The sequence below is a fragment of the Protopterus annectens genome, chromosome 8.part0, assembly GCF_019279795.1.
Source record: "Protopterus annectens isolate FY-2018-M chromosome 8.part0, PAN1.0, whole genome shotgun sequence".
Taxonomy (NCBI): Eukaryota; Metazoa; Chordata; order Ceratodontiformes; family Protopteridae; genus Protopterus; species Protopterus annectens.
In genome coordinates, this window is record NC_056741.1 from 1,696,905,587 (window position 1) to 1,696,920,265 (window position 14,679).

At 36.4% G+C, this 14,679-nt stretch overlaps 1 protein-coding gene across 1 annotated transcript in view; it reads left to right on the plus strand.

Annotated features, from left to right (window-relative positions):
• The first annotated feature begins 5,330 nt into the window (after positions 1-5,330).
• LOC122809605 (carbohydrate sulfotransferase 6-like) overlaps positions 5,331-14,679 on the plus strand; it is a 368,527-nt gene continuing 359,178 nt past the window's right edge. The window contains exon 1 of the mRNA XM_044081226.1: positions 5,331-5,471. The gene's annotated coding sequence lies outside the window, so the exon portion shown is untranslated. The remainder of the gene's footprint in view (positions 5,472-14,679) is intronic.

The window sequence follows — 14,679 nt, forward strand, 5'->3', positions numbered from 1 at the left end:
ACAGCAGATAAGGTGATGATTCTGCCCCTCCTGATGTATTGACTATGACACATCAAGATGTGGCTACAAGATAAACTGACGATCATATAAAGTATCCATGATCTATTGGTATGGAAGGTGTAGACCAAGAGAATAAACAGGCTAATGGTGAGAGGGAGATGCTGTACTTCAGGAAACATCTATTAGCAATAGGCCTGGTGCAGCAAACAAGAGGGAGGTAAGATCCAAGTAGAAGGAGGCAAAATGGGAGAAAATGGAAAGGAGAGGAGAAAGGAGAAGAATTACAGTGGGGGAAGAGACTGATAATAAGTTATGGAAATATTTGGAGATGATAAAATGAAAGAGTGGGGGATATATAACTGATAGATTTTTAAAATGGTGAGTTAGCACTGACAATGAAGGAGAAGTTGCAGAAATGGCAGAGGACAGAGGTTTGTTTTGTGAAAAATATATTTTGAGATGTATAATCCTCTCAACAGGTGTCTTGTCTGATGCCGTAAATGATCACCTACCCATCTTAGCAAAAATACATCATAAACCTAACCAAAAACAGCATTAGTACAACCTTGCTCATAACATTTTCTGCTTTAGTAAGAACCAATGCATTGCAACTCTTAAATTAGTCAACTGGAGGACTCTTCAAACCTTTCTACTTGATGAAGCTGTAACTCTGTTCAACTCAATATTCCTTAACATACAAAGAAGCAAAACAATTAAATCAAATCTAGCACTCTGGATTTCAAAAAGAACTAAACTGCTCATGAAAGAGAAATACATACCCTAGAAAAATGGAAGCAATTTAAAACCATAGCTGCCTATCAATAGTGAAAAACATTTCAGAAACTCTACTAAAAATCACATCAAAACTGAAATAAAAACTACTATGTGTAACAGTCCCAAAGCTTTTTTGACTACAATCGACCATCTGTTAAAACCTGCTATATGAACACAAACTATGCCTACTTCATCTAACCATGCTGACAGCACAGCCAGCAAATTCAATACCTTCTTCATCTGAACAGTAACCTTTCTTATTAAACCCCCAGCACAACCAGACACAAGTTCCTCTCCTCCCTAGTTAGTGCCCAAAACACTTGCACTCAAACCAGTCTCAATTTAACAATAAAAACTATATATATGTATATATATATATATATATATATATATATATATATATTGCTAACCTTAGAAGCTACCACCCTTGCTTCTTATAGCATGCCATCTAAGTACTTAAAATTCCTTCTGATGCCCTAGCTTTTCCTATCTCTATCTTAATTAATTGCTCCATCACAAAAAAGCTATGTCCCAACTCTGTGGAAAAGGTGCTTCATTTTTCCTCTCCATAAAGTTGGAAACTCAAATAAGCTCTTAAACTTCGGACCTATAGCCATACTGTCTCCAGTCCCAAAAATTCTGGAGAAATGTATCCAGTTTCAACTTCTTCAGTTTCTCTCTGAAAACTGCCTCCTTTCTCTATTTAGCATGGTTTCCATTCTTTTATAGTACATCTACAACTCTCTTTAGTTATATAATATCTAATATCAAAACTCTGGGAACTTAGTCTCAGCACTTTTCTTAAATGTATCCAAAGCATTCAGCATGGAATCCCACCAGACGTTATCCTAAAATCTAGCTTGCCTAGGAATACATGAAACTGCAATATCTTAGTTCTCCTGCTATCTGTCAAACAGGCAGTATTCAGTGAAATGGCAAAATGACATCTCCTTTTTCCTTACAGTCACAGTTAGTGTCTCTCAAGGATCCATTTTAGGTCCCCTGTTGTTCAGTATATTCATTGATGATCTTCACCGAGCTTCTAAACAAGCTACAATCATACAGTACACAAATAATATTCAACAATCATCTAGTCTGGTAAAAGTGTCATTCCCCACCATAAATGTCTGGCTGTCTAAGACACAGCTGCTCCTTAACTTTAAAGAAAGAAAACTGGTTCTATTTAACCCATAGCATTCAAGTGACTACAAAATTATTTCAAAATCACTTCCTCCAACATCAAGATACAACTAATAAGTAAAACTAAGCTTCTAGGAGTCACTACTAATGAAAGGTTTGAGGGGAAATACGTACATTAGCAGATCAAAGGAAATATCTTTATTTTCAATTAGATATCAGTTACTAAGGGGAGACAATTTATATGTATAAATGAATTAATTTAGAACGTTATGGGATAATCATCAGAAAGGAACTAGAAATGGAAAATTTACAGTGGAAAATGGTAAGTGTAAAACTAAGTTTATGCACAATTCCTTTCATTTTTACAACAGGGTGTTGGTGGAATGTTTTGTCACTTAGAAAGCTTGGATCTACTCTTTATTCAAACAAAAATTAGAAAGGTTCCAAGGTGAAAAGGTTTATGACACCAGATGAACCGGAGGCAAACTCTTAGAAGGCCTTTAAGGCCCTGAATTTGTATTTTACAAAACTGAACATTTAAAAAAAACTTAAAATTTGATCACCACATAAAACAGGAATAAAAAAACACCCACCTAAAGATAGGTGCACTCTATAGAGTCAAACAATACCTCACAGATAATGCCAGAAATAGTACTGCTCAATCCCTTCTCATCCTTGCACTACTTTCAGCTGTCCCAGTCTCAATTAACCTACAACCCCTCAACTCTCACTCTTGGAACAGTGCTATAATAAGGTGGCAAAATTTGCCACCAGTCATTGTTATAGGACACATCACTACTAGACCATAAAAAATCTTCAGTGGTTAGAGCTAAGGCATTATTTTACACTTCTTCAACTCGTCACTTCCCACAAACTCATCTATTATCCAGACAAATGGTCAATTTTGAAAAAATATTCTCCAGCTTTATAACCCAAGTAGACAGCTGAGATCCACTGACAATTTGTAATTAACTATTACAAAAGCTAACAACTCAGCTGGTGATTCTTTGTACTCCCCTTTCCTGTCCAGAATCTGTAACTGACTTCCTCTCCATTTAAGAAGCATAGTAAATACCATCTCTTTTAAGACACAAATAAGAGACTATCTGTCTCTGAACATGTACAACCCCTGTCTCCTATTCTTTCCAATCACTATACCCTTAGTTCTTGGTCCAGTGTCACCTTCTGGCCTTCTATCTTCTCCCTTCTTCCTTCTACCTATCTTAAAACAGTCCATCTCACTAATCATCCATTTTACTCCTTTTTTTTCTTCTACCAAGTTCATTTCCATCTATGTTTCATAGCTGTTTATATGATTTTGCTATTAAATAAAGATACTTTGTTTTAATGTTGCATATTTGCTGATTACTTGCATACTTCTGTTTACTATGTTCTTTATGCATTGTATTTTTTCCAGAGCTTGTCCCTCTGGAAAAAGTTTCATAGCTCTTACATGATTATTCTATTAATTAATAATACTTTGTTTACGTTTTGCATGTCTGTTGCTAACTTCTATACCTCTTTTTACTATGTTCTTTATGTTAGGCCTCTGCTGAAAAGAGATAGCTTTGTGCCCAGTCAGTCTATCCCAGTAAACAAATGCAATACATATATATATATATATATATATATATATATATATATATATATATATATATATATATATAAATAAACAAAAAGTACTATCAATTAGTGCAGAGGTTATGGTTATGAGCTGTAGTTCCTGTGATACTGGGTTTGATTCTCTCAGTTCTTGTTTGCCTCAGGGTAACCTTGAGTAAGTCACTTAGCCCGTCCTTGCTCTTGGGTCGCCCTTGAAAAGGAACTGTCTGTCCAGTGGGCCCTCCTGGTTAACAAACAGGATTATTATTAATAAGTGAGAAGTGTGTAATGGGATTTAGTGAATTTATGGGAGAATATAGAGTGAAAGACGACTATTGTCTGCCCTGCTTGATCTCAAACAAAAGAATAATACAATTACAAGAGAAAGGAGATTATGATAAATGGAGTATAGTGGAAATACTAGATTGGGGAAAAGTGGATGGCAACTAGGAAATAAATGGTAGGAAAGATTTACAAGGTTAAAGTAAAAAAAAACTGACAGGGTGTTTGAAAGACAAATGAGTAAAGGAAAGCCCAAACTGGAAGGAAACTGAGACGAGGGAGGAAGATTGGTGAAGAGTACTCTAGCTAATGTGGAAAAGGCCTAATATGTGATTTGCAGGCTGCTGCACAGATAGTTTATGACACTTAATACCTTGAAGCAGGAAGCAGGAAGATCAGTGAGAGGATGTGAGATGCTGTAGCTAAGGAAATACAGAGACCTGACTTCATGGTGCAGGTGCAGAAAGGTGAAAGGGGTTTGGAAAAAGGTGTTGCAAGCTGCTGTAAGGAAAAGATGGGAACCAAATAAAATACAGTTATTTATTTTGTTTATACAGTATCATAAGGAATTCAACATGTACAGTGGAATAGATAGGTAAGGGAAGAAATATAGCTTCTGGTTGGATGAACTATCATATAAGTAGCACAGGTTGGGGAATTCAAGGAATTTAGAGTTCAGTGAAAAGAGAAATATATATGGATGGATGATATATGACTTAGGATTTCAGAAAGGAGGGTATAAATTAGTTCAAAGACACTGTGTAGACTGAAATCTGTTTTATTTGACATACTGTAGGATGGTGGGTGTGTTATGTAAAAATGTTATGTAAACTATCATTTCTTGAATTGGAGTTTGAAAGTTGTAAGTTGTAAAGTACAGCTGCATGCTAATATTTTATATATATATATATATATATATATATATATATATATATATATATATATATATTCTTTCTTATTAAATAAATAAAATATATACACAAAAAGAAAAAATAAGGTTACATTCACTGTGGCTTCCCAAATATCACAGACAAACTGCATAGCCCAAAAGATGGGTTAGTTCTTCACAGAAGAAGTTTTAACTCTGGCACAGATAAACTTTACAAGCGGAAAGATCAGTTAGTACCTCACTGAAGAAGTTTTAACTTTGATCTGTGGAATACGTTGCATAGTCTTCAGTGAAATGGAATGCTGCATGGTATAAAAAGCTCCAGTTTTGTTTTAACTCTAATTTCTTTAAACTGACTTACTGTGTGCACATTTCTCTTACTCTTGATTACTGTGTGATTTTAATTCCTTAATGAATACTGTGGCATTACAACCTTCTACCTAGATATTCATAAACAAATATTTGAATAAAATGTTACTATACAAATCCAAAACGTATTTGTGTCCTGACCTTTTGCTGATTCATGCTTGCACTACTCTATCATCAATGTCTGCAGTTTTGTTTTGATGAACTCTCCACTGCAGGCAAAACAAGTTCCACAACAGACAAAGGATTTGTTCACACCTTTCAGGAGGCATCAGATCCTCATAGCTGTATTATATACAAAGATTTGTGGACTGTAGCCTGTAGGTCTGCAAAACTTGCTGCAAGCAAACACCTTATCTGGATTTCACCTTTCTGGAGTCGTACCTCAGGTGGGAGGATATCAAACAGGTGTAGAAAGGTAGGTAGATGTTTTTAATTTTATTCTGTCTCAGGTGAAGTTATAAGACAGCTCAAAATGTCTGTTTAAATGTTTATTTATAGCTCTCAATTTTAATACATGTAAAGTGGTTGATCTCAAATATTAGCATATCTCATGATTAGAAACATCCAGTACATGGAATTATGCTATTCTGACAACTATTTACAATTTTAAGAGTTAACCTGTCTCACTCACAAAGTTTATTTATTAATGTGAAACTGTGCTGCAATTGAGTAATGCCTCTGTTGCCCATACGTGAAATGCTATCATGATCACAAATCCAACAAACAATCATAGCTATTTGTGTTTCAGTATGTTCCCTGCTTTTGGTTTTAGTCCTGACTGCAGACTTTGCTTTATTTATCTCTTCTGATATCATGCTGGTCAGATTCATTTGTTTGACTTCCTCCTTAGTAAACCTTCACCACAATTTCTCAGTCATTGACTTTGAATGTTGGGTGCCATGTTCTCTTCAGATTATTATTATTATCATGATGCTCATTACCTAGTATTCCCCTTTGCAGTTTCAGCAACAGCTGCTGAGCTATAAATGATTAGAATGATGATATACTGAAGCTAAGGTACCAAAGGGATAAAGTTACACTGTTTAATCTGATACAAATGCAGTATGTGCTGTCTTTGGTTCATAGGCTATATTACAAGCCTAATCAATAACCACAGGTCAGAATTAAACCCTTGTAGAGTAGCATAGTGATGCAGTGGATTCCATTGTCCTCTCACAGCAAGAGGTACGCATTGTGAGCAACAGCTGGGGTGCCTTCTGTGTGGGGTTTGCATGTCCTCCTTGTGTTCATATGAGCTTCCCCTGTTGAAAATCTGAAAAGGGGAAAAGTACTCATCTTGTTTTCTTTTTGTTTTTTTTTTTTTACTTAATAAACAGTGGTTTAAGCAAGCAATACCAGCTTGAATCCTGTTTTCTTGTTTTTAATAAGAATGCAATATAATCTTTAACATGGATATTACTTTAGAATGTATGACAGCAGCCCATTTTCACAATTTGTACACCAGTGTCATTCCTGTACAACTAGTTTTCCCATATTTTTGGTTTGTTTTTCCTTAAGGAAATTGTTTACATCTAGAAGACTGCGTTTTCTTGGTATTAGGTTTCATTGTCTATATATCTCTACACACACACACACACACACACACACACACACACACACACACACACACACACACACACACACACACACAGACACACACACACACACACACACACACACACACACACACACACACACACACACACACACACACACACACACACATACACACACGCACACACACCAAATGATTCTCTACACAGATGTCAGTGACAGCAAAGTTTAATGGAAAGTTGTGGTGATATCAGCACTGTAGAACTGAATTTTATGAAGAAATTCATTCAGACATGGGCAGAATATATTTCCAGACACAGAGAAGGAGTAGAGCTGGATGCCGCAAATGCCATGGTGCAAATATGTTAAAGAAAAAGTACATGCCTATTCACTTTAACATGCTTTCAAGTAAAGGTAGTATACAGATAATGCAATCTACATGAATCATGTGTGAGAATAATAGCTGCTTTGCCAGATGTAACCACCAGTATTATCTGTAGTTATCCACTATACCTACTGTGAGAAACAGTGTAACCCACGACAGGTCTATTGTGAAACTGAAACAAAGTTACCTGCTTGAAGCAATTCATAAGTGCTTTTGTGACTTTTTGTAATTCGTCTTCATTGTTTTCTTTGTGTACAAAATTCACTGGTGCTTACCATCTTCAGTGTTCTCAAGATCCACAAGAACACCCAGGGTACTTCTATGCACCCTGTAGTGGGTTACTGCACCATTTGCAACATTTTGAGATTTTCACTTGAAAGGAATGCTACAAAAAGTGTCATACTTACTTAAAGATTCGTGTGATTTTCTAGAACAATGCAATTGTCTAGCTTTTGAACAAGATGTTGTTTTCATCACTATTGTTAATAACCCATACCGAGTAACATGGTTGTCTTGGTTTGCTGAGTTTCTGGAAAATTATTCAAAATTTGGACAAGAGAGAAAAACTATTTTGTGGTCTTGCTTGAAACTGTTTTACATAACAATTATATATTTTTTGAAAATCAATATTTTTTACAAATTAAAGGGGTGGCCATGGGATCTGCCTGTGGGTGTTTATATGTTAATGCAGTTATGGTCACATGCGAAAATAATTTTTTGTTTAACAGTGTATTCTGTAACATGTGGGTACTTTACATATGCTACCAAGATGACATTCTCGTTTTATGGCTTGATTCAGAAAAACATAAAATTCCCATATTTTTAGAATACAACAATGGGCCACTGATTTCCTTAAGTTTATACACCAGATGAGTGAAGATCAGATATCTTACCCAGATGTATGGTTAGAAAATTAACTTAATAGTTTAAGTTTGGTGTCACCTATCTATGGAAAGCCCACTTATTCAAACATATTTCTGCATTTTTCAAGCGCATATCCCTATAAGAAAAAGAAATCAGTGGTTAAAAGGCAGCTAGTAAGGGCAGCCCATATAACAATTAGGTCAGATGATTTTTTACGGCAATGTGATAATTTAAAAACTATGTTTATGAGGAGAGGTTACCCTGAAGCTCTTATTCAGGAGTTAGCTGTTGAAGTAATGGAAAAAAGAAATAACAATGTATAAGTTCCTATGTTGCATGCACATGCGTTTTATGCTCACTAATGGTGGCACAACAACTAACAATAATGGCTCCACAGGAGACAATCCTAACTGATTGGTCTTAGCCACTTCTGAAGTTCATTTTAATTAAAAAAGTTCTTTTTTCACTACCTTCTCTATGGGTTATAGAATTATAGGAGGCATTTTGAAAAAGAACTGGGTTATAATTAGAGAGAATCCTGAATGGGTAAAGAAGCTGGGTGAATACCTCATTATCAAACATAGGTGGGCACAGTTTCTTAAGAATGTTTTTGAAACAAGCGAAAAATCTTTGTGTACCAATGTTGTGAAAGGTCTAGCCAAATCTAATATGTGCAATGTTTGTATGTTAAAACTGACGATGTTATTTGTGTCAATGGGAAAAGTTTCACTGTTCACAGCTCAGCTAACTGTAATAGTAATGGCATAGCTTATATTGCCCTATGTGAAGGCTGTTCTGCTTATTGCATAGGGAAAACAGAACGTAAGTTAAAGGAAAGAATAAAAGAACATCTTTATGCCATTTCTAAGTTAAATGCAGCTAACGCCCTAGCTAGGCATGTAGCTGCTTTTCCTGATCATCACTTTAAATTTTCAGTACTGGAGAAACTGATTCCTAATGTTAGAAGTGGTTCTTTTGGATTCTATCTGGAAATGAAAGAATTGTTTTGGCAAGTACATTTTAATGCTGCTACCTTTCCAGGACTCGATGAAACATTGTCTGTTACTAGTTTTCTCAAATTTAAAGCATTTCAAAAGGTTTTTATAAGTAAATATTTAAATATATTTTTTGACATGGTATAGTTATTGTTTTGCATGCCTTTAAGATGATGCTCTTTATGCCAGACATAGATCATCTCTGAGGAGTCTGTATGAGATGGAGTAGAGTGGCAGGGCTTTTAGCCTATCCGTGTAGGATAGATTTTTGAAGCCCTGGATTCTCCTAGTCAGGAACCTCTATGGTCTCTCCAGCTGCTGCATGTGCTTCATGAAGTATATGCCGAAAGGGGTGTTATACTCGATAACGGGCCTGATAAGGGAGGAATACAGGGAAGTTATGACTTCCTTGTTCCTGGAAGACATACCCTTACTAATGAGGTGAGCCATGTAGAAAGCTCTCCGTACAGTGGAGGCAACATGGTGGTCAAAAGTTAGATTGCTGTCAACTTGGGTGCCCATGTCCCTAACAACTGCTTGCGTGCTTAGGACGTTTTTAATGTGATAATTTGTGGAGATATCACTCTCCCCAAAGGGGATGATGATGATGATGCATTTTTTTGACATTTAGTTTGAAGATGTGTTTCTGGGACCAGTCATTTGTCTGGGTGAAACCCTCTTGTAGTATGTACTTATAAAACAAAAACATACTACCCTCTTGTAGTATGCCTACATCACTAGGGGAGTTGATGACAGTGCCCAGCTTGTAGTCATCTGCAAACTTGGTCAGCCCTAGACCATTGGTTTTGGCATGCACCTTGGAGAAGTATATCCCAAACAGCAGGGGCTAAGCCAAGACTGATCCCTGGGGTATGCCACACTTTATGGGTCTACTACTTGAGGTAGCTTCTCATATTTTGAATGAGTGAGTTCTATCAGTGAGCCAGTTAGCTACCCATCTGATCACATACAGATTTACTCCAAGCTGGGATAGTTTATCTATTATGCCCGAGTGGAGGATAGTGTAGAAGACCTTGGGCAATTCAAGGTAGGAGGCATGCACTGAACTCCACTCTTCCATGGCTTTGGTGACTAACTCAAAGAAATCTACCAAATTTAACAGGCATGATCTCCCCTTGACAAAACCAAACTGGGTGGGATCAAGCATTTGGAGGTTGCCGATGTCCTTGTTAATGTGCTCCATGATAATGAGTTCCATGGCCTTGCAAATCAGGCTAGTTAGGCTGATGGGTCTATAACAGCCTAGATCTGTGGATGCTCCACCTTTGTGCAGAGAGTTGATAGTGGCTGTCCTCCACTTGGCTGGGACAAAACTGGTACTCAGGCTTAGGTTGAATAGGGTGCCTAATGGTGCTGTGGGTTCCTGCCTGAGTTGATGCAGGATGCTGCCTGGGATGTTATCAAGTCCCATGGAAGCTGTGTTTTTAGCCTTTGAGAGGGTGGTAATGACTTGTTCCCTAGAGATAAGGGGTGGGTGGAAGGTGCTGGGGATATCCTAGATTACTGATGGGGGGGGGGGGTCAGAGGGATGAAGTTTTCACTGAACTTGTCTGCCAGCAGGTTAGCTATATCCCCAGCATTTGTGTGCATGGTATCCTTAACCATCAGTTCTGAGCAGATTTGAGTGTTTCTCCTTAGATTGCAGACGTATGCGAAGAAGGCCTTATGATTGTCTTTAGTAGATGTGGCCAGTTTGGACTTGACATTAGCTTTGGAGGACTTCACTAATACTCTTATTTGCCTGTTAGGCCAAGAAGAGATTGCTATCAATTTGACACCTCTTCCTTCTTGGTTATGGACAGCAATTTTTTTCCTTTTGTTGTAGAGTTTATTTATAGCTGTTGTCTACCAGGCAGGTTTACTCTTCCTTGAGGCGGAAGATTTAATCCTGTCAGGTATTGATGAATCCATGCATTTATACAAATGCTCATATAGTACTTGGGTATAGATTTGGATATTAGTGCCAGTTCCTACTGTTAGAGAGGGGGCTGTGAAGCTGTTTAGACCTTCCCTCAGGAGGTTGTAATCAGTTTTGGAGAAGAGTTTTTGTTTAACTCTAGCTGGGAGGGTGAGGGGAGATGGTGACTTCGAAGGTGACTGCTTGGTGATCTGATCTTACTAGGGATAATGACACTGCAGGGATGCTGCAGTGGTTTCCAGTGTTGGTTTGTACCAAGTCCAAGATGTTGTCACCTCTTGTGGGGGTGTCAACCAGCTGGTCCAAAGCACTGGCATTGACGAAGTCAAGGAATCTTTGAGCATTTGTGTTCTGGCTTAAGTAGTTCTTCCAGTCAAGGGTTGGGTAGTTAAAATCACCCAGGATCAGGGTATAGGGTTGAATCTTAAAAGATTCGAGGAGGTCCGGATAGGCAACATGGGCATCCTGAGTCAATGTTGGGAGCCTGTAGCTAACTATGATGTGAATAGGAGTCTTGTCAACTGTTAACTGCACCTGGAGCATCTCCTGTGCGTCATACTGTTTGACCAGTCTGGAGGTGTGTATATCTTTAATATATATTTAAACACCATCTCCTTTGGCTTTGCTGCCCTCAGTTTGGTGTCTGTATATATGATAGCATGAGTAACCAGGTAAGGCTGGAGTGCTCTCTGCAGCTTTGAACCAGGTTTCAGTGACTGCACAAATGTCAGCATCTCCCAGGGTTTATATCACATGCCTGTCCTAAATTGATGTTTTCTTGGTGCTGCAGCTTTCCTGCTTTAAAGGTTGCTTTTGCACATTTATTAAGACCAAATTACATTCTTAAATCATCTGAAAAGGTTTTTCCATATTGCAGTTGTGCTTCCAGTTGGTCATCTGGTGAACTACACAGTTTTAAATCATCTACAAAAAGAAGATGAGAACTCTTTACACTTTGTTGTTTTCTGGGGCCTAATTGTAGATATGACCTAATCTGTTAAGTAGACAGCTTAATGAGTTCAGGGCAAGACAAAAGAGCAGCAGTGATAAAGAATCACCCTGGAATATCTCCCTTTTAATTTTTTTATCCCTGAAATAATAATTTGTCCTTTATCATGGCTTAACTGCAAATTGATTTGCCACTGCTTCATGGTCTCTCTAATGTAATCGATCAGTGTAGGGCGTATCTTATACATTTTTAAGTACTCTTTTATCCATGAATGTGAGATACTGTCAAATGCTTTTTTGTAGTCTATGCATGCCATACTTTGATTCTTCCCCTTTTTACAGTTCTCCGTTATGACTTTATTTAACAACACATGATCCTTTTTTCCATATGACTTTTTTATTACCCTTTTGTTGTATTGCCATAATTGAGATTTCTTCTAAACGACTATAAACTCTGTCAGCATCAATTCCAGTTTATAGGTTATATGTCATTGGAAGGCAAGTTACTGGTCTATAGTTTTTAGAATAGCTTGCAGGTTCACTCTTAAGCAGGAGTATTCTTTTTCCTCTTGCGCGTGTCTGTTCAAGATGCACATATAAAGTGTTCATACTCATGGCTATATCCTCATGTAAAGATAATAATTTTAGCCAGAAGTTAGGTACTGCACCTGGGCTTGTTTTTTTTTTTTCAATTAGGAGCTTTTCTTAACTTTGTTTCAGTCTCTGGCAGTTGCTTCATCCCATTTCATATCTTGTAAATTTGAACTTCTATTCTTTCTTTTACTTCTGCTATCCATTTAGCATCTGTGTTATGTTCCACAGGATTTTCATATATATTTCCTCCAAAATGTATCTATTTCTTCTTTTTTGGTGGTGTTTCAATTATTTTTGCCTTGTTTTCCAATTCTCTATAAAACATTTTTGGGTCATCAGTAAATTGCTTATTTTCAACTTTTTCTTTCTATTTATCTGCATATCTTCTAAGTTTTTCTGCCTGTGCTGATATTTTTAGTTTATTATTTGAGATAGTACACAGATCCTGATCTGTTCTGGGATCCCTATCAGTTGATTGAGTTTTCCTTTTTTTTTTTTCAATAATTTTTATTTTTATTTTTACATTAATAAATGTCACAAATAAAAACTATCTTACAACATGACCGTATATATATGTTATACATTGATGTCAAATACCACAGGATATAGGTCGTACAACATATCTATTTACACTATGTACATAGATGCTTTCACTGTTAGTTCCACAGTTATATAGACAGTATATACATTCATAATATCCAAGTTATTATTTAATATCTGAACTTGTATGTGTTCTTTGGTTCCATTATAGGGTATTTCTAAGTTGCTGTGTGATGAATTATGCTAATATGATATTAAAGGTTTGTTCCCAAATTTCTCTGGATTTCATGTTTTTGTTTCTTTCATCTATTACTATTTTATGAGCTAAAAGGTGTTGTATAGCTACTTGTTTAAAACCCTCCCAAGAGATATTTATTGTATCTAGCCATTTAAAAGCTATATACAATTTCATTAGTAGGAAAATTGTTAAAAGTGTATTTGCTTGTTTTCTTGGTATGTTGGGTGGGAGAATGTGTAATAGAGTGAATTCCTAAGTTAATGTTGATGTTTGATAACCCGTTTTTTGTAATTATACCTTGAGAGAGTTCCAGAGTTTATAGACACATTTACAGCTCCAAAATACATGGATTAAGTCAGTTATCTGGTCCTTACAGTGTGGGCAGAGAGGTGATTTTGATGTGTTAAATTTGTGTAGGATTGCATGTGTAAAATAAGCATTTTTACTGATCATGAGCTGAGTGTACGCTAACTTTTTGAGGGGTATAATCTTCAGTGTTAGATTGATTGCCTGGCTTATTTGCTGATCATCTATGGATGGTTTAATTTTTCTCCAGTAGTTAGAGAAGAGGAGGTCTTTCTGGTATTTGATTTCATTTATCATTTTATATGAATTAGTAATAGTTTTCTTTGTTGTGATAATAGTTTTCCAAAACCTGCTACAAGTTTCTATGTCACTATTGGTCATAGTAACATTTTGGAGGTAACTGGAACACAGTTCTTTGATTTGTCTTAGGATTATTATGTGTGATTTAAGGAGGTTTAAGTTGGTCCTCATTTCTTGTATTGAACAGTTAAGGTAGGGATAAATATTTTGGATTGTTTTATCTTTCAGTCTGGGAAATGGGACTAAGTCCAGCATCTTATTGTTTATTTTTAAATTTGTTTTTTTATGAAGGGGTTACAGTATTGTCATGGCTTGTCTAAGGTTCAAGAATTGAAAGAGTTTTTGTGCTAAGTTGATAGAATGTTTTAAGGGCTCTATAGTGTTATAAGTTTGTATTTCTTTCTGCTTCCGGAATGGAAGTGCTTTGAGATTGAAACCTAGAGCTTTAATATATCTATAATAGATTGTCACAGTTGAATGAGTTTTCAAAAACTTGAAATGTATATGGTCGAGACTACATGATTGAGTTTCTGAAAACTCAAAGCTTTTGAATGGAGTTTGCAGTACAGTGAGGACTGGGAAATGTACTCTTTTCTTCATTGTAGTGCAATCTCAGAGTTGGTATATATAATTTCATGGGGTGTTAGGGATGCAGTGGGGCTTGCCTCCCTGAATAATTGTAAAGAAAAGTAGATTTTTTTGTTGATGTTCTAGTTTCTGGAAAATCGATCGTATGGTCTTGACTGTATGAATTTTGAGTTGCTGAAAATTCGATCATCTGACATATATCCTCTGTTCTGATACTGTGCATTGCTTTTATCACGTCTATCTTTCTGAGTATTTTTGTTGATCTTTTCCCCCTTCTATACTCTTCTAATAGTGACACTTCTTGTCTTAATTGCTTTATTGTTTTCCGTATTCAGTACTTTCATGGTGTCAATTGATTTCTCCCCTTCAGTT